Source organism: Olea europaea, unplaced genomic scaffold (genome assembly GCF_002742605.1).
Source record: "Olea europaea var. sylvestris unplaced genomic scaffold, O_europaea_v1 scaffold1286, whole genome shotgun sequence".
Lineage (NCBI taxonomy): Eukaryota > Viridiplantae > Streptophyta > Magnoliopsida > Lamiales > Oleaceae > Olea > Olea europaea.
In genome coordinates, this window is record NW_019230316.1 from 161,282 (window position 1) to 184,976 (window position 23,695).

General features: G+C 41.3%; 1 long non-coding RNA gene and 1 pseudogene across 3 annotated transcripts; both read left to right on the forward strand.

Moving 5' to 3' along the window:
* Positions 1-295: 295 nt before the first annotated feature.
* On the forward strand, positions 296-2,720 carry LOC111374762. 3 transcript variants are annotated; one of them, XR_002699189.1, is made up of 4 exons: positions 296-461; positions 899-1,134; positions 1,788-1,855; positions 2,285-2,720. It is a non-coding gene; the product is annotated as an uncharacterized LOC111374762 (long non-coding RNA). The 3 variants fall into 3 exon arrangements; XR_002699188.1 differs by lacking the exons at positions 1,788-1,855; positions 2,285-2,720 and adding an exon at positions 1,332-1,565 and having other exon boundaries at positions 899-1,231; XR_002699187.1 differs by lacking the exons at positions 1,788-1,855; positions 2,285-2,720 and having other exon boundaries at positions 899-1,284.
* A 17,407-nt stretch (positions 2,721-20,127) lies between these two features.
* LOC111374755 overlaps positions 20,128-23,695 on the forward strand; it is an 8,797-nt pseudogene continuing 5,229 nt past the window's right edge.

Here is a 23,695-nt window from a genome sequence, read left to right on the forward strand (position 1 = left end):
TGTTAAGGGAGTGCCAGTGGTGTCCTTACAAGAATGGAGTTAGGCCCAAGTTCATATATCTCAGATGGCATGTTTTAAAAAAAAAAAAAGGGGATATTATTTTACCAAAAGAAAAAGAAATCTCAATTAAGAAGAGTACTGAGTAGGATTTTTCATAATTGTTTTAACAACCCCCCTACAACAGTTTTAAAATTCTTGAAATAACCTCTTTTTCAGGGACCCCCCTCTTTTGTGTGTGTATATATATATATATATTTAGTGTTTTTAGTTCAAAATATTCAAAATGCCCAAAATACTCAAAGCACGCTAAAGTAAAATTCATATTAAAACAAAAGAAATTTGGCGTCTTCTCACGATTCCTCTCTCACTTCACTTGATGCCTTCTCCAAAAGTCCACACGACGACGTCCTCCATCCGGCAACATCCTCCACTCCGACGAGGTCCTACAATCTGACGAGCATGTACGTAATCTTCCTCAAAACTTGCTTGGAAACCCATTTTTATTTTTGTATTTTAGGGCATCTTGTTCTTGCTTTTACATTTTCTTGATTTTGCTGGTTTTTATTGGTAATAATCTAATTTAAATAAAAACGTGGATGCTAAATACTGAAATCAGAATCAAGAAGGGGTTTCTATGAAGAGTGTTTGATTTTTTTCTGAGATATCTGTGTGAGACATTAAAGTGTCTAGAAAATATTGAATTGACTTTCAATTTTAATTTAGTGTCAGCATCTAGAGAGGAAACAATGATGACTTCACAGATAAATTTAGGGATGACAGTGATTGGATTCGCATTGACTACCCTATTCATCGTGTTTGTGTGTACAAGACTCTGATTTTGCCAAATTCTAAACTTGGAGCTGTTTAAGTTAACTGATCTCTTCGGGAATTTGTCCAGAAATCTGATTTTGCATCAAATCCAGGGCTGAGCTATTTGAGACTTGAATGAGATCAAGGCTTCCTCGTCAGTAATTATGCTTAAAGAGGCTACAAATTGTAAATCAAACACAAGCGGCAATAAGTACCAACATAACAAACAGAAGCATAGTAAAGTTGGAGAAATCCATCATGAATGCGAGGAAGGATGTGCGAAGAAGGCAGAAACCAAGTAGTTTATTATATAGCGATCGAGGGGTTAGTCAGGCTACTTCCTTTTGTTCCAACTCAGTGACTTTTCTCAATTTGACTTTATTAAAAACCCAGTTTTCAAAATAGATCTGATCGTAGCATTGTAAGTATTTGTTCCCACTAGATGTTCATTGATATGTTTATTGATTTCCACTAGCTTCTCTCTGAATTGATAATGATGCTTATGAATATATTATGTATAGGGATGTCTACTGATTCAAGTTTGGCTCATGGCAATTATTCAGATGACGATGATTTTTTATTTACTGATGATTTTGATGTGGCTATTGGAGATATGATGATGCTTCATTATTTTCTTGTCAAAGAAAGAAGTATCATAAATACGACACCTTGTAGAACATCATTGTTTACTAGAAGGATGTACATGCTTGAAATTTTGAATAGACATCCAATCGTATGTCATGATATTTTTCGTATGCAGAAACATTTTTTTATGAATTTTTTTGATATCTTGAAAGAGAATCGATTATTGAGAGATGGAGAAAATGTGAGTGTTGAGGAGGGTGTTGTTATGTTTCTAATAATTATAGGGCACACAACACAATATAGAGTCATTGGTGATCGCTTTCAACGTTCCAATCATACAATATCAAAATGGTTTAAGCGAGTTTTAATGGTTATTTGTTCATTTGGCACAGAGATAATTCGCACAACAAACCAAGGTGTCGTACATGAGCATTTCTTGTGCAAATGTCCTTTCTTTACGGTTAGTTTTATTCTATTCTTGGTTTAACTCAATAAAGTCTCATTTGTTATCACATTATAGGATTGTATATGAGCATTAGATGGAACAATGTTTCAGCTTGGACAACTGCATCGAGACAAACATCTTTTCGTAGAAGGAAAACTAATATGACACAAAACGTGATGCTAGCATGTGATTTTGATATGAAATTCATATTTGTGTATTCTGGATGGGAAGGTATCGCTAATGATTCTCGAGTATTCATTGATGCAAATACAAAAGCATCAAACAACTTTCCAATGCCATGAGGGGGTAGATTCTAATAATCAAAAGAATTCATCAAATATTTTTACAGTATTTCAGTCTTAAATTATAATTCTTTCGTTGATCAATTTTATCTTGTCGACTCTGGCTATCCAAACATGCCCATATTTTTTGCTCCTTATCAAGGTCGAAGATATCATTTGTGTGATTATAAAGGACGAGGAAGACTGCATGGAAAGAATGAGCTATTCAACTATAAACACTCATCATGTCGAAACATTATTGAACGTTGCATTGGAGTATTAAAGGCAAGATTTCCCATTTTTGAAGTTAACGACCAATTATCCACTTGATAGACAGAGACAAATTCCTACTACAGGTTGCACAATACATAACTTCATTCTTCAGGAGCACGCCTTGGATAGACTTTTTGCTCAATATTCATTAGAGTATGATATTTGAAGATGTGTCAGAATTGTGTGAAGATACAATTTGATGCTAGTCAAACATCTCAAATGGGATAATTCAGAGATCAAATTGTTATACAAATGTGGAATAACTACTCAACGACTCATACATGATTCCATAGATTTATTTTATTGTTTGAATTCTACCTTTTTTTTGCCGTCCGCATTTAAGCTTGCAAACTTAGCTCACTTGCTATTATATACTTGTTGCAATCTCACCATTCATAATCACATTATATAATTCTCAATCCATATCATTTATTTTTTTCCCTATCTTTTCATGTGAAATTATTATTTTTTAAAACCCACAACATTTTTCAATTTACATTATTGTTTTTTTGGTTGATCAAAATTTGGAAGAACTATTATTTCATTTTTTACTAAATAATTAAATTAATTGAATAAATGTCATAAAACAATTTCTAATAAATTATTATTTATTATTTTATTTTTATAGTAAGAAAAAATAGTAAATTCGCCATGTTTAAAATATATATTATCTAGTAATATATTAGCATAAAATTATTATGTTTTACTAAATCATTGAATAAATGTCATAAAACAATTTCTAAAAAATTTAAACCAAACGCGTTTATTAGTTTTTTGTTTTGAGAAACCGTTTTTCAAAATGATAATCCAAAACACGTTTTCTGTAATTCAAAAATAGACTTTCAAAACAAAAAACTAAAAATGAATCAAAACTGAAAACAAAGAACGGAAACACAAATCAAGCGCACCCTTATATATATATAGGCATCCTCTGAGCCACTAGAATGTGCTTCGGTGACCGCACATCAAATAAGAGGGAAAAAGTAAACGAGGAAAACTAAAGAAACCACAAAATATGTTACTCTCTATCACTGTAACTAAGCCTACAAAGAGATTCTAGTATTCTTGGGTTCTTCACGAGCTCTATCATTCTCGGTGGTCGATAATGAAGGTTGTATCAGTTTCGGTGGCAATGGCGATAGCCAATGTGGATTTTGGGTTTAGGTTGGGGGTGAAGTGGGAGTGGGAGTGGGAGTGGGTGACGGTGAGGGTGAGGGTGAGGGTAAGGGTGAGGGCCAGGGCGAGGGTAAAAGGCATCTGCCATGGCTGTACCCCGTAGCCATAACCTGGGGTACTATGGATTTTGCACCCGCATTAGTAAAAAGTGCACAAAATGTGGGAATGATGGACATTTTGAGGCTGCTTGCTTCGAGATTATTAGGTACCCCCCCTCACTAGAACACCAACAGACCAAAGCAACCACTTCATTCCCAAACAATAGTAAACAAGCAACTGCTAGGAGCAAATATGGTACCTGTGTTCAAGCACCTTCGACCTCAAGTGTGATTCCTAGCCTCTTCGATGAAAATTATCGGCAATTGATAGACCTTCTTCAAGCCAGCGCCAATAATTTCTCTGTTATCTCTTCCTTGACCTCTAAAAGTACTCTACCGTGGATTATAGACATTGGGGCTTCAGCTTATATCTCCTCTATTATCAGTTTATCTACTATTACCAATGTCTCTCATCACTCGCAGTTTTTAACTCTACTGCAAGTGTCACAACTCAAACTACTTATAAGGGCCATATTTGTCTCCCTCCGCACTTAACATTTTTTAATGTGCATTTTGTTCCTAAATTCAATTATAATTTACTCTCTGTTAGCTAGCTCATTAAAACATCCAATTGCATTGTAATTTTTTCTTCTTCACATTTTTTTCGGGACCAACACACGAGGAGGCTGATTGGAATGGGTAAAGAACGTGGTGGCCTCTTCATTCTCAAGCTTCTTTCTCCAGTTGCACTACAAGTCGGCTTCAAGGCTAATTCCACCTCAACCTTATGGCATCTTCGCTTAGGCCACTCTTCCATTTCTTGCATTCCAAAATTTTTATGTACTTCGGATATGATTGACAATTGTGATAGTTGTATTCGAGGCAAACATACTTGTCTTCCGTTTAAATTAGTTGAGAATAAAAGTGATACCATATTTCATCGTGTTTTTTTGTGATATTTGGGGTGGCTATTCTACACCGTCTACATCTGGTGCACATTATTTTCTCACTATTGTTGACGATTTTTCTCGTGTTACTTGAGTATACCTTATGCGCTTTAAATCTGACACATTTTCTTGTCTCACCGCCTTTATTAAACTGGTCGACATACAATTTAATTTTTCTATCAAACATGTTCGTTCTAATAATGGTCAAGAATTCCTTTCCCATCACACGCAAAAATTCTTTCTTGATCATGGCATCATTCATGAATGAACTTGTGTTGAAACACCACAACAAAATGGTGTGGCTGAACGAAAACATTGCCATCTCTTAAATGTGACTCAATGTCTTTGTTTTCATGCTCATTTACCTATTTCCTTTTGGGGCGAATGCATACTTACTGCTACTTATTTAATCAATTGCACCCCTTCTTCCTCTTTCCAATGCAAAACTCCTTATGAGCTCCTTTTTTCAAAAGTGCCCCTCATATGATCATCTTTGTGTGTTTGGATGCCTTTGTTATGCACACACTTTGAAACTCCATCGTGAGAAATTCTTTCCTCGCACCACACCTTGCATCTTTATTGACTATACTCAAATCCCACACATTTATCGTGTTTATGACCTGAACACAAAAACCATTTTTCTTTCTCGTGATGTACGCTTTGTGGAATTCGTCTTCTCTTTTGCTACTATCCATTACATTCTAGACAATCACCGTCAACTTTCCCACCTGACAACCGACACTTCCTAGATATATAACATTCTTCCCCATCACCTAACATCGAACCAAGTTTTGAGTCCATTTTCCCAACATCAACCCCTTCCGCTACTACACTTGATCCATCCCTATCCCCCAATTCTACACTTCCTACAAATCCCTTGGACAACCTCTCAGACACCATCCCATCCACACCTACATTACCAAGACCTCTCAGTATCATCACTCGTCCCGCATACCTTGGGGATTAAATTCGCTCAGACTTGCCACCAGAGACCACACGTTTGACACTTTCTTCTCAGTCCTTCTTAGGTACGATTCATTCTTTACCCAATTTTCTCTCTTATTGTTTTTTTAGTTCAAAACATTTTGTTTTTATCTTCTATCTCAAAAAACATCAAAGATTCTCTTCTATATTCTCAAGCTGTCCTTGAGCCCCATTAGCATCAAATAATGGCCTTAGAAATTCAGGCATTGGAGGCTAACCAAACATGATCCTTGAAACCCATCCTTTTGGTAAGAAGGCTATTGGTTGTAAATGGGTCTACAAAACAAAGTTGCGTGTAGATGGTTCCATCGAACGCCATAAGGCTCATTTAGTTGCCAAGGGTTTCACTTAGGTAGAGGGTCTTGACTATCATGATACTTTCGCGCCTGTGGCTAAACTTGTTACTGTTCGTTGTCTTTTTGCTATAGCTGCAGTTAAACACTGGATCATACACCAGTTGAATGTTCATAATGCTTTCCTCAATAGCGATGTTGATGAGAAAGTATACATAAAACTCCCGCTAGGGTATTGTTGTCAGGGGGAGACATGTGTATGCCATCTTTACAAATCTCTATATGGTCTCAAACAAGCATCTTGGCAATGGTACTGGAAATTATCTCACACTCTCACTCTTGCAGATTTCAGCCAATCTTCCGCCGATCATAGTCTCTTCACCGAAATTCAGGAGACTTTTTCACAGCTATTCTTATATATGTCGATGACATTTTGGAGGTTGGAAATGATCTCTTTGTCATCACTTCCATCAAATCTCAACTTACTTATACATTCAAGATTAAAGATCTCGATGATCTCAAGTATTTCCTTGGAATTGAGGTTGCTCGTTCCCCTGCTGGCATCTTTATCAATCAGCATAAATATGCTTTGGATATTCTCTTAGATTTTGGTCAACTAGGGTCTCACCCTACTTACTTTCCGATGGAGCAACATTTAAAACTTACTAACTCGGATAGTGACCTTTTGACCGATCCTAGTCCATACGGAAGATTAATTAGGTGATTGATATACTTGATCAATTCTCGACCAAATATCACATTCACCGTCAATGTTCTTAGTTAATTCATGCATGCTCCTCTTGTTTCTCATCACTTTGTAGCTCTCAGTGTCCTCCGCTTCTTGAAGACCACTCTTGGTTATGGTCTATTCTTCTCATCAACATGCAGCTTTCAACTCTCTACTTTTTGTGACTCTGATTGGGATAGCTGTCCACTCACATGTCGATCCAATTTCTTTATAGGATTGATGAAATATTTTCTTTTTGTATAAAACAAATTATGTGCCATTTGGTCCTCAATTTCTTAAAGCATTTTTTCCCAAATTCATTTCTAGTTATACATTTTATGGGATTCACAAATTTTGTCAATTATACGTTTCACCAACTTTGATCAAAATTCGTAAGAAAAATTAATTTTTATCCAATCAAACTATGGCTAAATATGTCGGAAAAAATTTCTACATACCTTTATAACATGTTCAGCATTTTTTTGAAATCATATTTTTTTAAAATTAATTTTAAACGTATATTCTTTCAATAAAATAATTTTACATTTAAACTCATAATTTTTCATATTTTTAATCATACTTTCTCCAAAAAAATAAAAATAAAAATAAAAAAATCAACTGTTACCCAATCCATTCTCAAGATGAGAAAAGCTATTTGTACACATGGTGTACAACCCCCACACATGTTGCAAAGACCCACATGAATATTAAACTGTGGAAATTACACCATCCCAGGTGTTTAAAGATTGGGATGCAAACATCAGATGAGGAAGTTTTTTATGCACATGTCAGGTATGCCAAACCCTAATTAATTCACTCACTCCTTCATTCACCCCACCCCCCCCTCTCTCTCTCTCTCACCCTCGCTGCACCACTTCCATTTATAGTACCAGATCGTCGCTTCCCTCAGATCTAGCACATTTCCCCATTTTCCTATTCAACAGAGGTTGGCGACGAATACCGTCGAAAGTTCGTAGCACAGATCGTCGCTTCCCCATCTTCTGATAGTGAATGGCGAACTACCTCCACTCCCAACAACTGCTTTTCCGATGTTTGTGGCTGAGAGTACACAAAGTTTGTGGTTATAGTAGTTTATGGGTTGTGATTTGAGGTGGTGGTGGTGGTGCCGATTGATGTATTTGGAGATTTTTTCTGGGAATTTGAGGCGGTGGCAGTGTTTTCATTGGATGTGGTGGTGGCTGTGATTTTTGGCGACGGTGGTGGACCTGAACGGTTGGCTGTGATTTTTGTTGTTGGTGGCGGCGGTGGTGAATCTGACGACTGGGATGGTTTTTGTTGAATCTGGTTACTGTGATGGTTTCTGGCGATAGTCCTGATTTTTGTTGGCGTCGGTGATGGGGTGAGGGTGGTTGCAAGTGGCCGTGATGGCAGTGGTGATGTGATAGTGTTGGTGGTAGTGGTCTATGACCATATGTGACCAACCATTTAGTTATTCCTGACCACGTGACCTAAAAATTTGGTAATTTGTAACCATCGTGATGGCAATGGTGGTGGTCTGTGACCACTATTTGACATATGTGACCAACCATTTAATTATTTGTGACCATGTGACCTAAATATTTGATAATCTGTGACTAATTAATGTAATCTCGAAATAATTTTTGACCTATAAATTTTTAGATATGTGATCAAAGAAATAAATTGTGACATATAAAACTTTTGACTTGTGACCTCGAAATAATGTGATTAATTAATTTGACGATTTGTGATCTATAAAATTTTTCATTTGTGACCTCAAAATAATATTTGACTAATTAATTTGACGATTTGTGATCAATAAATAAAATGTGACCTATAATGATATTTCTGTGACATCATTATTTTTAATTATATAAATATGTACCTGATTTTTGAATTTTAAACAATCTACCTGATTCTTAAATTGGTATTAAGAATACCCTTGAATTATGAACTTTTCCCTATTAAACTTGTGAGCCCCTCATTAAGAGGTGCTGTAAAAGTGTACAGTCCCACAACGTGTCAAGCAAAGAGTAAAACTCACGCCTCTTTATTCCAGAAACTTCAAGTGGTTCATGGCTTTCAAAGCATGAATTGATTGCCCCTTTAGCTCATCCGCTTAGTTCGACACGTGTCCCTGTGGACCATGATCATCTGAAGTGGCACTCAATCTAGCTAGCAAATGATATGCCTCTCAATTTTTTAATCCAGCACCCAAATTATTCTTTACATAATTACAAGACCACCCTTGATTCCATCTGCTTCTGGAATTGCATTGCGTGGATAAAAACCAGATCGGAGTACAAAAATAAGCAAGTTTTGAGAAATTTGCTTCTTAGCTATTTATTTGTGTATTTTTTGTGGTTTAATTTGTTTTGTGGAGGGAGATGAATGGTGTTGAAGGAATAAAAGATTTGGAAGTTAATGGAAGTAAAGAGAAAAAGTGTGAGGTTTTAATGTGGGGGTATTGTTACGCCCCTAACTGAACCACTTCGAAAGTCTACCATCGCGTTATATGAGGCTTCCAACACCCAATCGAAGTGGTTCCAAAGTGACGCTACCACCAATACTATCGAAGTGCGTTATCTACTGAACCAATCGAAGCGTCCCCACACCTGAAGCCGAGGCGCAGTACATTCCAAGATTCTCTATTAGAAGACCCGCCACCAATTTCAGAAAGAGATCTATGTCAAGATCCTTTCTGCTCCTAAGGTTCAATTGATTTGACGTCTCCATGGGTCTAGTTGATATGACATATCAACTTTATGTCAACTTAACTCGAAAGAAGTAATTGCCGGCCCACTCTATGGACGCAACTGATTGACACTTATGAGCAGACGCTTCACATTGTTAGATGCATACACGTGTCTCACATCCAACGGTTCTCCTCACCTATAAATACCCAAGATTTGACAAGAGGCAAAGGTAATGAAACTCTTACAGCACAGCTTTCCATAGCAAGCAAATATATATTCTCTTCCCCCTTATTTAGCATAACCTTGGTACTGTTCCGACCACCTGAGGCTAATTTAACCGTCGGATTGTATGCAGCCGCCATCACCTTCGTTGGTTCTGGCCATGTCTATCTAACCATGTCTTGACTGTACGCAAAGAGGAATACGTGGAATAGCTATCGGTTGGCCACGTGGAGGGTCCAATTTGCGAGGTCAACAGATTGGCGCCGTCTGTAGAAAACTTCCCATCCAAAGTTCTACGTTCTCCACCAGAGAAACAACGGAAAACTATTGACTTACCCTGAAAAGGGCACGTTCTTGAAAAAGAACAAAGTCGAGTTATAACCCAAGTTCTTGTCACCCTTGAAAAAGGGGATAAGATGAGTTACAACCATGAAGACAAAAACCCTATGAGAGAGGCCTTTGAAGAAGAGGTGCCCCGTAACAATGTTACCCACCAGAGACCTCATCACCGGCGTCACCAAGGTGAAAGAACAGCTATGCTCACTGAAGGAATGGCTCAAATAGCTACAGGCATGAGAGACATCGCAACCCAGAATATGGCGATTCATGAACTTTTCATCCAAGCCCGAGGTCACCAGGGTTCTCAAATGCCCCAAGGATCATATCCAGTTCAAGAAACCCCGGCATTCCGTTCCCGAGGCTGTGTGAGCCAGCACAGAAAGCGTCCCCTTGAAAGAGAAGTGGGTGCTGAAGCCACATCCTATGTGCAAGGGAGCCAGCCAGTAGAACCATAATTGGGGGACAATTTCCCTCAGGAATATGAAGCACAAAGGTCAGTCAGCGTCTTCGATCGAATAGGGCAGGACCCTAGTAATAGGGTCCACTCAGTGTGAAGATCAGTTCGGCAAGAGCAGGAGCAAGAACAAGCACCTCCTCCTCCTAGGAATAGGAAGGAGAGAAGGGGCTTGGTTGATTGGGGAAGTCGAGGAGAAGCACCTCCCCCTCCCTAGAACATTCAAGACGATGAAGGGTCAGATGGGCCATGTCGATCCTATGAAATTGACGATGATGATGATAACCTCCCTTTCTCAAGGAAAATCCAAAGTTTTCCAATGCCTGCAAATTTCATGCCCCCTAAGATCCCTAAGTATGAAGGAAAGGGAGATCCGGAGAAGCACCTCACCAAGTATATGACGCAGATGAGCCTTAGAGGAGCCTCGCCTGCTTTGAAATGCAGAGCCTTCTACTTAACTTTAAGTGAAGCTGCTGAAGTGTGGTACAACAGACTCCCCTCCTCCCCCTGAGCATTAGGAGTTGGCCGGATCTAAAGAAAGTATTCTTGAACCAGTACCTCTCATGGAGAGAAGGAGAGGCCTCATTGCAACGCCTGCAAGATATGAGGCAGGCCCCTAGAGAGACGCTAAAAAGCTATCTTACCAGATTTACAGACGAAATCACGTATTGCGAGTAGGTCACTGACAGAGAAGCCCTTTTAGCCTTTAAAGGCAGCCTCAACATGAACATTTTGTTTTGGAGGGACGTGCGCAGCAAAAATCCCACCACTTATGGCGAGCTGGTAGAAATGATGAGAGTTGAGATCGTCAACGAAGAGATGATTGATCACAGGAATCGTGCAGCGCAGGGACTCCCTCCGCCTCAAAGGCAGGTGGGTCAAGGACTCGCAGCACACCTTGTCATCAGCAATGGACTCAAATAGGTCATACGGTAGCTCCCACCTCCGGACAAGCAGTGGCTTCTGCCACGCTAAATGCAGTCCCGGTGTTAGCATACGAGAATTTCCCTGGTGGAGCAGGGCCATCTGGAGGAACTGATAGTAGTAAGAAGAAGCGATCAAACAAGCCCTTGGAAAGAGCAATGTTTTGCACTTTCCACCAACTCTATGGACATGACACCAGCGAGTGCTGAGATGCTGATCGACGCCGGGATCGAAGCAACCCACATCCCTCTAGAAGGAGCGAATATCCTCACAGATCCGCCTCCCCGAACAAGGGAGAGAGAGGGTATAGAGAGCAATCATCCCGGAGAAGAGAATTAAGGGACCAAGGACAGTCCAGACAGAGAGATTAGACCCCATTTTCTGGGAGCCAAGTCATCAGGGAGATCAACACAATTATTGGGGGACCTCACATCGATGGCAACACCATAAACGCCCAAAAGAATTACACAAGGGAAGCAAAGGACCCGCCAATACTTACGTACATTGTCAATGAGTCCCAAGCGGCCAATAGGATGGCCCCAATCAGCTTCTCCCAGGAAGATGCAGAAGGAGTTCACCACCCCCATTGTGATGCATTAGTTATGAGAGCTGTAGTAGCGAGAAACAGGCTCAAACGCATGCTCGTCGACAATGGCAGTTTGGTGAATATACTATTCGGCTCCACCTTCGACAAAATGCAAATTGAACATGGGTTGATCCCCATGATCGATCCACTGTTCGGATTTACTGGAGACAGCATCGTCCCACGAGGACGAATTATCCTACCCGTCGAGATGGGTTCAGCTCCTCTTGTGGCCCAACACTTCATGAAATTCCTAGTGGTAGACCGTAGATTAGCCTACCATGGAGTATTGGGAAGGCCCACCTTGAAAGATTTTTGGGCTGTCACCTCTGTCCACTACTTGTGCATGAAATTTCCAACTGAACGTGGGATTGCTACAGTACGAGGCGACCAAATGGGCTCCAGGGCGTCTTACCTAAACTCTCTGCGAAAATCGGAGCCCAGAACTGTTAATGTGATCATAACAGAAGTTGCCAGTGAACCCAATTTAGACGTAGAAATGATTGACGCCCCTGAACAAGGGCATACCTCCGAATAGGAGGAAGATGTCGACATGAAAGAGGCCCTAGAAGGGCACCATCTTGATGAATTAGACCCCCGGATCATTCACTCTGAGCCAAATGCGACCCCAATGAAAGAACTTGAAACCTTCTTCGCCAACCCATAGAACTCCAGTCAAGTCTTGCGAATAGGAAAGGCGCTGCCCCCCAAAGCAAAAGAAGCAATTGTGGGCTTCCTAAAAAGGAACTTAGATGTCTTCGCTTGGAAGCATGAAGACATGGTGGGAATAGATCCAAGGATCAATTGCCATCATCTTAACATCAACTCCTCTTGTGCCTCGCATAGGCAGAAAAGGCGTGCCCTCAACCCGAAGCGCTACGAGGCACTCAAAGATGAAGTAGACAAACTTAGCCACAGCGGCTTCATCAGAGAAGCCATCTTTTTGATGTGGATATCCAACCCAATCCTGGTGAAGAAGCCCAGCGAAAAGTGGAGAGTATGCATAGACTTCACAAACTTAAATAAGGCATGCCCTAAAGACAGCTTCCCACTTCCAAGGATAGACCAACTTGTGGATTCCACCGCCAGACATGAACTCTTGAGCTTCATGGATGCATACTCAGGGTATAACCAGATACCCATGTTCCGACCCGATGAGGAGGCTACGTCATTCATCACAGACAAGGGGCTGTACTGCTACAAAGTCATGCCCTTCGGATTGAAAAATGCTGATGCTACATATCAGAGGCTGGTCAACATGATGTTTGCCGAACTCATTGGGAAAACCATGGAAGTCTACGTGGACGACATGCTAGTCAAAAGCCTTCAAGCCAACGAACACGTAAATCACCTCGACCAAACCTTTCAGATACTTAAAAAATATAAAATGAAGTTGAACCCCCTCAAGTGCACCTTTGGAGTAGCTTCAGGTCAGTTTTTGGAATACATTGTAAACCAAAGAGGGATTGAAGCGAACCCAGTGAAGATAATGGCCTTACTTGAAACGAGGTCACCTCAGAAACCAAAGGAAGTCTAAAGCCTCAATGGTCGGATAGCGGCACTCAGTCGCTTCATCTCCAGAGGTACAGATAAGAGCTTATCCTTCTTCAATGTGCTGAAGCAAGGAAAGAAGTTCCAATGGACTTCTGAGTGCAAAGCAGCCTTCCAAACGCTGAACAAGCACTTGGGAGAGGCACCCCTGTTGTCAAAACCTCAACCAGAAAAGCCACTACTACTTTACTTGGCTGTTTCGGACGAGGCAGTCTGTGTTGTCCGAGTCAGAGAAGAAAACAAGCACCAGTTACCGGTATACTATGTCAGCAAAGCACTTCTCCCAGCTGAAACACGCTATCCAGACATGGAGCAATTGGCACTCGCTTTCATCACAGCCTTAAGGAAGCTGAGACCATACTTTCAGGCCCACTCAATTGAAATTCTCACCAACTTCCCATTAAAGCAAGTGTTGCAAAGAACGGACGCATCAGGATGCCTGCTAAAATGGCGATCGAGCTTAGTGAGTTCGACATACTGTTTCGACCTCGACATGCTATTAAGGGTCAGGCCCTGCAGATTTTGTGGCTGAGTTTGCCAAAGCCCCAGAAATAGAGGTGACAATGGAACCAGTCGAGCCCTCAACGTGGAAACTGTTCGTAGATGGATCCTCAGGAGAGGTCGGCTCCGGTGCAGGGATCATCTTGGAAAGCCCCGAAGGTCACAAGCTAAATTGCGTAGTAAGGTTTGGCTTCAAAGCCTCGAACAACGCTGCCGAATATGAAGCCCTTCTAGTAGGCCTTAGATTGGCAAGAGTAATCCAGGTCAGAAGGCTCCTAGCAAGCAGCGATTCTCAACTTGTAGTAAGCCAGGTCAATGGAAACTTCGCTGCCGAAGACAGTAGCATGGTTGTATACTTGAAATTGGTTCTGGACCTAGTTCCTCATTTTGAAAGGTTTGAGCTGATTCAAGTCCCACGCCTAGAGAATACTCATGCAGACGCCCTGTCAAAACTGGCCAACAGCAAGGATTCAGAGCTACTAAAGATTGTACCTATTGAGCACTTATCGAAGCCCTCCATTTTCGGAGGTGAAGAGGTGCTATGAATAGAAAGCACCCTGGTATGGATGTAGCTCATCATCACCTACCTCAAGAAACAATCACTTCTAGCCTCCACGAGCGAGGCAAGAAAGTTAAGAAGAAGGGCGGCACACTTCGTCCTACAAGAAGATGTCCTCTACAAAAGAGGCTTCGCTTCGCCACTTCTCCGATGTATAGGAGGCGAAGAGGCTATATATATACTCAGGAAAATCCATGAGGAAATTTGTGGAAATCACTCCGGGGGAACGGCTTTGGCACACAAAGTGCTCCGACAAGGCAACTATTAGCCGACCCTGAAAAGGGATGCTTGCCAGCTTGTCCAGAAATGTGACAGGTGTCAGCGCTTCTCTAATATTCAAAGGCAGCCTTCTCAGAGCCTCTCCGTAGTGACTAGCCCTTGGCCATTCACCAAATGGGGCATCGACTTCGTTGGTCCACTCCCAAAAGGAAGAGGAAGTGTGATTTTTGCCATTGTCGCCATCGACTATGTCACTAAGTAGGTCGAAGCTGAACCCCTTGCAAAGATCACCAAGGCGAATACTATAAAATTTGTCTGAAAGAACATCATTTGCAGGTTTTGCATTCCCCACTCTTTAGTATTTTACAACGGGAGACAATTCGATAACAAGAAAATATGAAACTTATGTGATGAACTGGGCATAAAGAATGATTTCTCGATGCCTCATCACCCACAAGCAAATGGGCAAGTTGAGACAGTAAACAAAATAATCAAGCATACCCTGAAAAGGAAGCTTGACACCTCAAAAGAAGCTTGGGTCGACGAGCTTCCCCATGTCCTCTAGGCCATCAGAACAACTAGCTGAACTGCAACAGGGGAGACACCCTTCTCCATGACCTACGGAGAAGAAGCCATGAGCCCGGTTGAAGTCGGAGTCCCATCGCTTCACCGAATACACTTCAATGAAATCAGTAACGACGAGGCTCGAATGAGCGAACTCCACCTCCTTGAAGAAAGGAGGAATGCCTCCCAGGTAAATTTAGCAAAGTATCATAGAAAGATGACCCGCTATTATAACTCCAAGGTCAGAAATCGGACTCTTTGTCTGGGGGACCTCGTCCTTAGAAGGGTCTTTCAATCATCAAAGCCAACTGGGCCCGGAGTGTTAGGACCAAACTGGAAGGGTCCTTACCGTATCCGCAGGGAATCTCGACCTAGCACTTTTGAAATTGAAGACATGACAGAGAAAGTACTGCCTCATCAGTGGAACATCGAACATTTGAGGAAGTACTATCAATAATGAGCTTGTGTTCTGACCCGATCTTAATGATATCCAGTTAACGTGTGTCATGATTCGATCTCATTTGTAACTTTCCTATCTTACTAAGTCCTAGAAAGGCCTTAGTGAAGGGTGATATAATTCCTCTAAGTAATGTTACTTCAGTTGTTTGTCACATCAGTTAGTAAATTGTTACCTCAGTTCTTCATTGTGTTAATTGGTCCGATCTTCTGTTATTAATTGGTTATTAGTAATAGGCGCTTAAGTGGTTGTCATTCATATACTTAAGTGTAAATAACTCAACACGATGAAGAAACAGAAGCGACAACACTTGTACAAAAAAATTTCATTTTCATTCATATTGAGAATTTAATTACAGAAGAGGCCGAAGCCATTACAAAAATAAATTAGCCCTACTCTACTGGGGCATCTGAAGCCATGGCATCTGCAGCTCCTGCCTCAGGGATCTTCGGAGTGTCATCGGCAAGCCTATCAGGTCGACCTCCGATAGGACCACCAAACTCTGACTCAATCAAAGATATGTCCAGAGTAGGATGGACCTCTTTTAGCCAACCCAATATCCTTTGGGAGCTCCAATAAGCCCAGAAGTTGGCGAAGTAGTCTTACAGGGGGTGCTCTTCAAAGTGGTCAATAAAGTTCTGTACAGCCACCTCCCCTGCCGACTTGAGCTCCTCCTTCAAAGAGGTGATTTCTTCAGCCTGGGCATCCGTCCTCCACCTCAGCTTCACCTTTTCTTTATTGGAGGCCTTCAGAGCCTATGTGGCGAGCCAGTGGTGCTCATTTACATGATCAACTCTTCGTATCATAGCAGCCACCTGACACTCCACTTCATAGAGCTCCTTCTTCAGCCACTATATTTCCTCATTCGCAACCCCTAGCTGGGCCTCAGCCTCGTTCCTTCCTCCTTGGCCTTGGCCCGGGCCTCTCTCACCTCGTCACCATAATGCATCGCCTCCTCAAGGCACTTAGCGAGGTCCTCCCTCTTTGCATTGAGTTCTTTTACCAAGCACTCAAGTTGGATGCTGGTGCTTAAGGCCCAAGCCACACAAGCACTGTTGGCTGTAACCAGGTCCTCGACAATGCAGGAGGCGGTGTGATCTCTCCATTCATCAGTCCAATATTTATTGTGGACCACCACCACTGTAGCCGTCTCTGGAGGAAGAGCCTCCAAAACTTCCTTCACTGGTTCCTTGGAATTGATGCCCAAGAAGTCCACCTCTTTCGAGGGACGAACCATTTTCTTCTTTTGCTGCCCCGGCACTTGAGCAATGGGCAGAGTGACGACTGGCGATGTGGCCGGGGCTGGAGAAGCCTCGGAAGACGCAAGCCTCTTCTACGGGATAACCACCCCGGTTGGAATGGTCATCTGCCTCATAGCCGGAGGTGGCCTCGCCACAGTTGGGCACTTTGAGAAGGCGACGGACTTCTTCCCTTTCCGCAGCAGATTGGCGTCTCGGTCCTCCACCACCTCCTCTTCGATGGGAGGCTGGAGCCTCTTACTGGCCTCCACCAGATCCTCCATCTGCTTTTTTTATGCAGATGAGGAGGTCTTCAAGGCTCTCGCCTCGGCCATCAACCTTTGGATGGTCTTGAAATCTTGCCGCAGAGATAGCTTCTTAAAAGTTATCTACAAAGGAACAGGCAAATTAGTACAAGTATAAAGAGTTCAGAAAGTACTGAAGGAATTCATTTTGGGACATTTACCTTGAGAAGCCATCAAATCGTGTGTCACGAAGTGAACATTTTTCCTTATCAACTGGTGGAACGACCTCTTCTTCGAAGGCAGCTGATAAATAATGCAGATGATGTCGAAGTCGTCGGTCGAAAGCTCGTACCGAGAAAGAGAACCTTCAAAAGCAAACAGAACAGTTAAGTACCGAACTGAGGAAAAGTAAACAAGAAACGTAAAATCACAATACTCACTAAGCGTCGAATACTTTGTGGGGACCGTAAGAGACGCCAAGGGGTCCCCTTCCATCGTGTCCCATCTCCCAACAGCCCAGCACCACGAGCTCTTACACTCCTTGATGGAGCTTGGTAGATCGAGCACGAATGGAGTGTGGGAACCCCATGAGGTCAAGTAGTACTATCCCCTAGTCTTATCCCCACAGCCGCTACCTTAGGGATGTAGAGGGTCTGAAATACGGAGAAAGGCATCTCCACACCAAGCGACGCCTTCTACAACAACATCCAGGAGCCCACCATTTGGCTCCAGGAGTTCAGGTTCAGTTGGGTAGGAGTTAAGCCGTATGACCTAAGTACCATATGGAAGAAAGGGTGGATTGGAAGCCTAAGGCCTGCCCTAAGGATCACCTTGCTTATTGCCATGCACCCCGGCCTAAGGTAACAGACCCGCTCATCAGGTTCTGGTAGGATCAGATCTACAATATCTGGGATCCTATACTCAACCCTAAGTCTTTCGAGGTTGGCAACCTTTAGCTTAGAGGGGTAATCCGACGCCCCCAATGTACAGATGTGTTAGTCGGGCTATCTGGCCTCTTCCATATGTTCTCCCCCCAATAATCACCTCGGCTATCTCAGAGGAGGTCTCCAAAATGGGCTCATTCACCCTCACTAGTTCCAACCCCCTACCCGAACTACCACTACCCTAAGAAGCCATTTTTTAGAAATGAAAATTTTCAAATACTTACTGAAACTTTTGAAAAACGAAATGTCCAACAGTCGAAAACGATCGAGAAACAATGTGAGTCACCGAAAACTGGGAATTTTCGTCTAAAATTACTTGAAGATTGTCGAAAAACACAAAGGTTTTGAGAGTGTATAGGGATTTCAATTTCGCAAAAGTGAAAAGCTCCAAAATCCCTCAAGTCTGCCTTTTATAGAGCGTCCCAGCTCATCTACACCGTTGAATTCAAATGCAATCAATCTAGGCTATTCGTCGCATCATCAATCTTGGCCATTGAAACGAAATGCCATATTTGATATATGCTTAAGATCTAGTTGTGACCTTCATGCTCTTGCGAAACGCATTGCCTTGATCACTAAGTAGCCGCAGTAGCCTTTTCTGGGAATGGGCATCGTGCTCAACTGTCACCTTGAAAATACGTGACAGCTGTCTAATCATTTAAAATCAGACATGCCCGCCTCAGATTGAGCTCTTCACACAGCTTTACAAAGTTTAGACGCATCTGATGCGGAGCCCCCCTGTGGATCATCGCCGTAGATGTTGTGTTCCCTCCTAAGCTTTACAAAACTTTAGCCATCTCCCAACGCGTCGTCCCCTGTGGGTCAACGCACCGGTGGTAGATTGAATTCTTCACACAGCTTTACAAAACTTAGACGCATCTGATGCGGAGCCCCCCTGTGGGTCATCACCTCGGAAGCTGTGTTCCCTCCTAAGTTTTACAAAGTTTTAACCATCTCCCAACGCGTTGTTCCCAATGGTTCAATGCACCGGTGGCAGATGAGCTCTTCATATAGCTTTACAAAGCTTAGACGTATCTGACACGGAGCTCCCTTGTGGGTCATCGCCTCGAAAGCTACGTCCCCTCCTAAGCTTTACAAAGCTTTAGTCATCTCCCAACGCGTCGTCCCCTGTGGGTCAACGTACCGGTGGCGGATGAGCTCTTCACACAGCTTTACAAAGCTTAGACGCATCTGATGCCGAACCCCCTGTGGGTCATCGCCTGGAAAGCTGCTTTATAAAGCTCTATCGATCTCCTAACACATCGTCCAATTGGTAGCATATCGGCCTCGGATAAGTTTTTCCCTTACGCAGTAATAAATCTTTAGCGCGTCTGCCTGTGGTCAACGCTTTGGTGAACATAGGAATTTGACCCATAAGCCCTCACAGATCGTGGTCCCCATCCCAAGGCGGACATACCCGATCAGAAAAACAAGTCCACCCATAATATAAATATTCATACCTGAACTTGGGGAGACTACTGTTACGCCCCAATCTAAACCACTTCGAAAAGTCTACCACCGCGTTATACGAGGCGTCCAACACCCAACCGAAGTGGTTCCAAAGTGATGCCACCACCAATACTGTCGAAGTGCGTTATCTATTGAACCAATCGAAGCGTCCTCGCACCTGAAGCCGAGGCTCAATTCATTCCAAGATTCTCTATCAGAAGACCCGTCGCTAATTTCAGAAAGAGATCTATGTCAAGATCCTTTCTGCCTCTAAGGTTCAATTGATTTGACGTATCATCTTTATGTCAACTCAACTCGAAAGAAGTAATTGCCTGCCCACTCTATGGATGCGACTGATTGACGCCTATGAGCAGACGCTTCACACAGTCAGATGCATACACGTGTCTCACATCCAACGGTTCTCCTCACCTATAAATACCCAAATTTTGACAAGAGGCAAGGGTAATGAAACTCTTACAACATAACTTTCTATAGCAAGCAAATATATATTCTCCTCCCCCTTATTTAGCATAACCTTGGTATTATTCCGACCACCTGAGACTAATTTGACCGTCGGAGTGTATACGGCCGCCACTACTCTCGTTGGTTCTGGCCGTGTGCATCTGACCGTGTGTTGACTATGCACAGGGAGGAATACGTGGAGTAACTATTGGTTGGCCACGTGGAGGGTCCAATTTGCAAGGTTAACAGAGTATCTTCTGGGAGTTTCGTCTCTGCAATCTTCGTTGACTTCACCAGTAAGTGTAAGGTTGACGAAACAGGGGCTCGCCGGAGATTCATGGAAGGATGTTTGTGGTGGAGGCTGCGGGTTTAGTTTAGCTATATCAGGTAATTTTTCGATTTTGCTATTTTTGTACTCGATAAGATTGTATGTGGTAAGTGTATATGTTGGGGTTGATTTGGACCTGTCATTGTCAGTTGTGTGAAATGGTATGATGATGTTTTTAAAATGTAATTTGGTGGAGTTTCGGGTGAAACTACTCCAACCTTTAGTCCATGATTTGGTTCACTCAAATGATATTGTAATCGATGCCATAAAGTTCACTACACTGTTAGTTTTTGGATAAGATGGTTAAAATCCGATCCTAACAAGTGGTATTAGAGCTATAGTCATAGTTTTGAGTCAGAAGAACTTCATGTTGAGGGAGGAAGTATTGGGGGGTGCAACAAGACTGTCCTTAAGCCTATGGATTTGAGTACTCAATGGTGGTCAAATATTATAAAATGTTTAGCTTGTTCTCACTGAAAGCCAAGTAGTTTTCAGATGAGATGATTCAAACCGAATCCTAACAAGTGGTTCTGCTGCCAGGGTTATGACAATTCAACGTATGCTAGACCTTTCCTAAAATTTGATTATCATCATTTGAGTAAACCTTCCTATGAGCTTATGAACAATCTTATTTAACAATCCCACCCTCAACATGGCGTTCATGTGACATGGACCCATACTTTTTATGGTATTTGATCACCATAATTTTGGTGAGTTCAACCCATAGACTTAAAAGCTGTCCTGTTACATCTCCAATAATATAACACAAAGTGTATGAATCTGAAAATTTCTTCTATATTCCTTTTTATTATTTTTGTTTTTGTTTAGTCTCTTAATTATGTTTCTGCCTTCCATTATTTTAAAGTTATCGTGGAGACAATGAAAAAGTTTTCTGGATTATTACTCTGGAAAACAGCATTATATATGTTGACTCTGTGTTTTGTATACAATGAAGAAGGTACCAATTTTTCATCGTTTGTTTTTCCTGGTTAGAGTAGAAATTGGATTTTGATTCTTTCTGTGAAACTACTATAGTATGTGCATAGTTAGATTTACTTCATGTTCTAGTATCTTTATTTATTGACGCGTGATAGTGTACTTATTGGTGATTACATCGATATTGTGCGTATTATATTCACAAAAAATATTCCGTTTATGTTCATGAAACTAAAACGTAATTTCGACTTACCGAAATGAATTTGAAGAGCAAAACAATAATAATTACTGTTGAAGAATGTATTTTTTTGAAATAATAATGTGGCTCACACAGGGCCTTAATTACTGATTGAAATTTTATATTTAAATAATTCACAGCAAATAAATTGAATGATATATAAATCATAATTCAAACTATGAACTTTAGTTTCTGTGTCTCATTCCATATCTGCATTTCTTTGATCAGAGAAGAGGGTACAAAAATAATTTGTAAAATGATACTAAGAGCATTCCTGTGTCTAATGCTAATAGTGGGTGTATTTTGGCACTAAATAACCTCTGAGGTGTTGGGGCACCTAGCCAATACTCAAAAGTGTTTAGAGACTAACTTTGGGGTTAGGAACCTTGTAGGCTTTTCAAATCATATCGCAATAACTCTAGTCTCATTGAATTATAATGGCAAGCACTCTAAGTGCCTCATTTGTTTACTTGTTTATATTATGGATTCTGGGCTTTTTGCTTGGGCGCTTGTCCTTTATCGTCATTTTCTATGCTGCTGTTGATTTACCAAACTATCCTATTCTTTACCGTCCAATTTTGCCCTAAGATTTGTGTCCTTGCAGAATTAAGGTGTTTCTTTGATTAATTTTTTCACGGCACTATTAATTCTTTTGGATTAGTTCAAAAAGAAATATCTTTTATCTTTTATTCTTGATAGTGACTCAAAAGTTACTGGTAACTTGTTTTTTCCTTGTGGTAAGTAGGGATGGGCAAATCTCCTTAATCGAACCGATCGAATCGAACCCGACAGTTCTTGTCAAATTAAATACTCGAACGAGTATATGAATTGAGAACCGATAGGTACAGTTTGGTTCTCAGTTCTAGATCAAGAGCCGAAGAACCTAACAAGAACCGAATCTTTCTAATTTTTTTTATATTGAGTAAATCAAATTATTTTAATTTTAATTTTTTCTAAACAAATTGACAAATTAATAATTTCTAAATCCAAATTTTTAGCCCAATAATTTGTTTCATTTCTAATTTTTTAATTTTTGGCCAAATTACTCATTTTATTGTTTCATTTCTTAGCCAAACAAGATCAAATCCACTAAATAACCCTAAACACCTACACTAAAGTGCATAACGTTGTTTCGACTCTCGTACTCACTCTCGCAATCTCGCTAATATTTCAAAACATATACAATCGTTAGCCAACACTGTGACCTCCAATCGAAACTGTGACCTCCGCCGACCGAAACTTTGATCGTAACGATCATTTGAACAAGGTAGTTTACTAGTCTCTGACATTCCAAAACCATTGAATGTATCATTAATTGTATTTATATAATATTATAAATATTACAAAATTTAATTATAGTACGGAATCGAACGGAGTTGAACCCGAACGGTTCCATTTACTAGATACCCGAAAAATTTGGTTTGGTTCGATTCTCTTTAGAACCGAACCGACCCGCACCTACCCCTAGTGGTAAGTGCAAAATGACTTTGGTGCAAACTTCTTCAGGAGGCTGATTTTTTGTTGCACTTCCTTGAAATAGGAAATCAGTGAACTCAAGATTGCAGAAGGCTCTGCATTGGAGAAAAATAAGTTTTACGATGCGGGTGACATGTAGTTTCCGTGCCTATTCCCATGTTTTGTGTTTCTTAATCATAAGAAGATGTCTTGAAGGGAGAAGAGCCTCTTATATCAATTTGAAAAATTTTCTACAAATATTAGCCTTCAGAATGTTTAAGATTTATAACTAGGTTAATCTGCAGTTATTGCAAGAAAATATCGTATAGAAGTCGCTAACATAAACATCTATGACCTGTTACTTTGTTGGATTTCCCCCCTCTTTTTTAGTTTTTTATTAGCATTTATATCAAGTGGTTAACACAATATTACAGGCGATAAGGATTGCAAGCCCCCCTGTTCGATATCCACAAGCAGACGTACGGGCAACAAAGGATCGGGAGCTTGCTTGTTTAGTTCAAACGATAGGAGCAGTACCCGCTGGTGTGGTTTATGTGCCCTCGAACAATTCCCTCACTAAATATCATGAGAAGCAACCCTGTAGGCCCTGCCTTAACCCGTCCCTAGACAGCCTTCCCTCACCAGGTTGCTGGAATAGTTGCTAAATGTTTCACCATGAAGCAAGCTTTTAGTGCACTTCTTGCCTTTTTCATGAAATTGTGCGTGTCAAGTGTTGATGGGAAAATATATATCCTGCTTCCATGTGGGGGGGGGGGGGGGGGGGGGGGAAAAA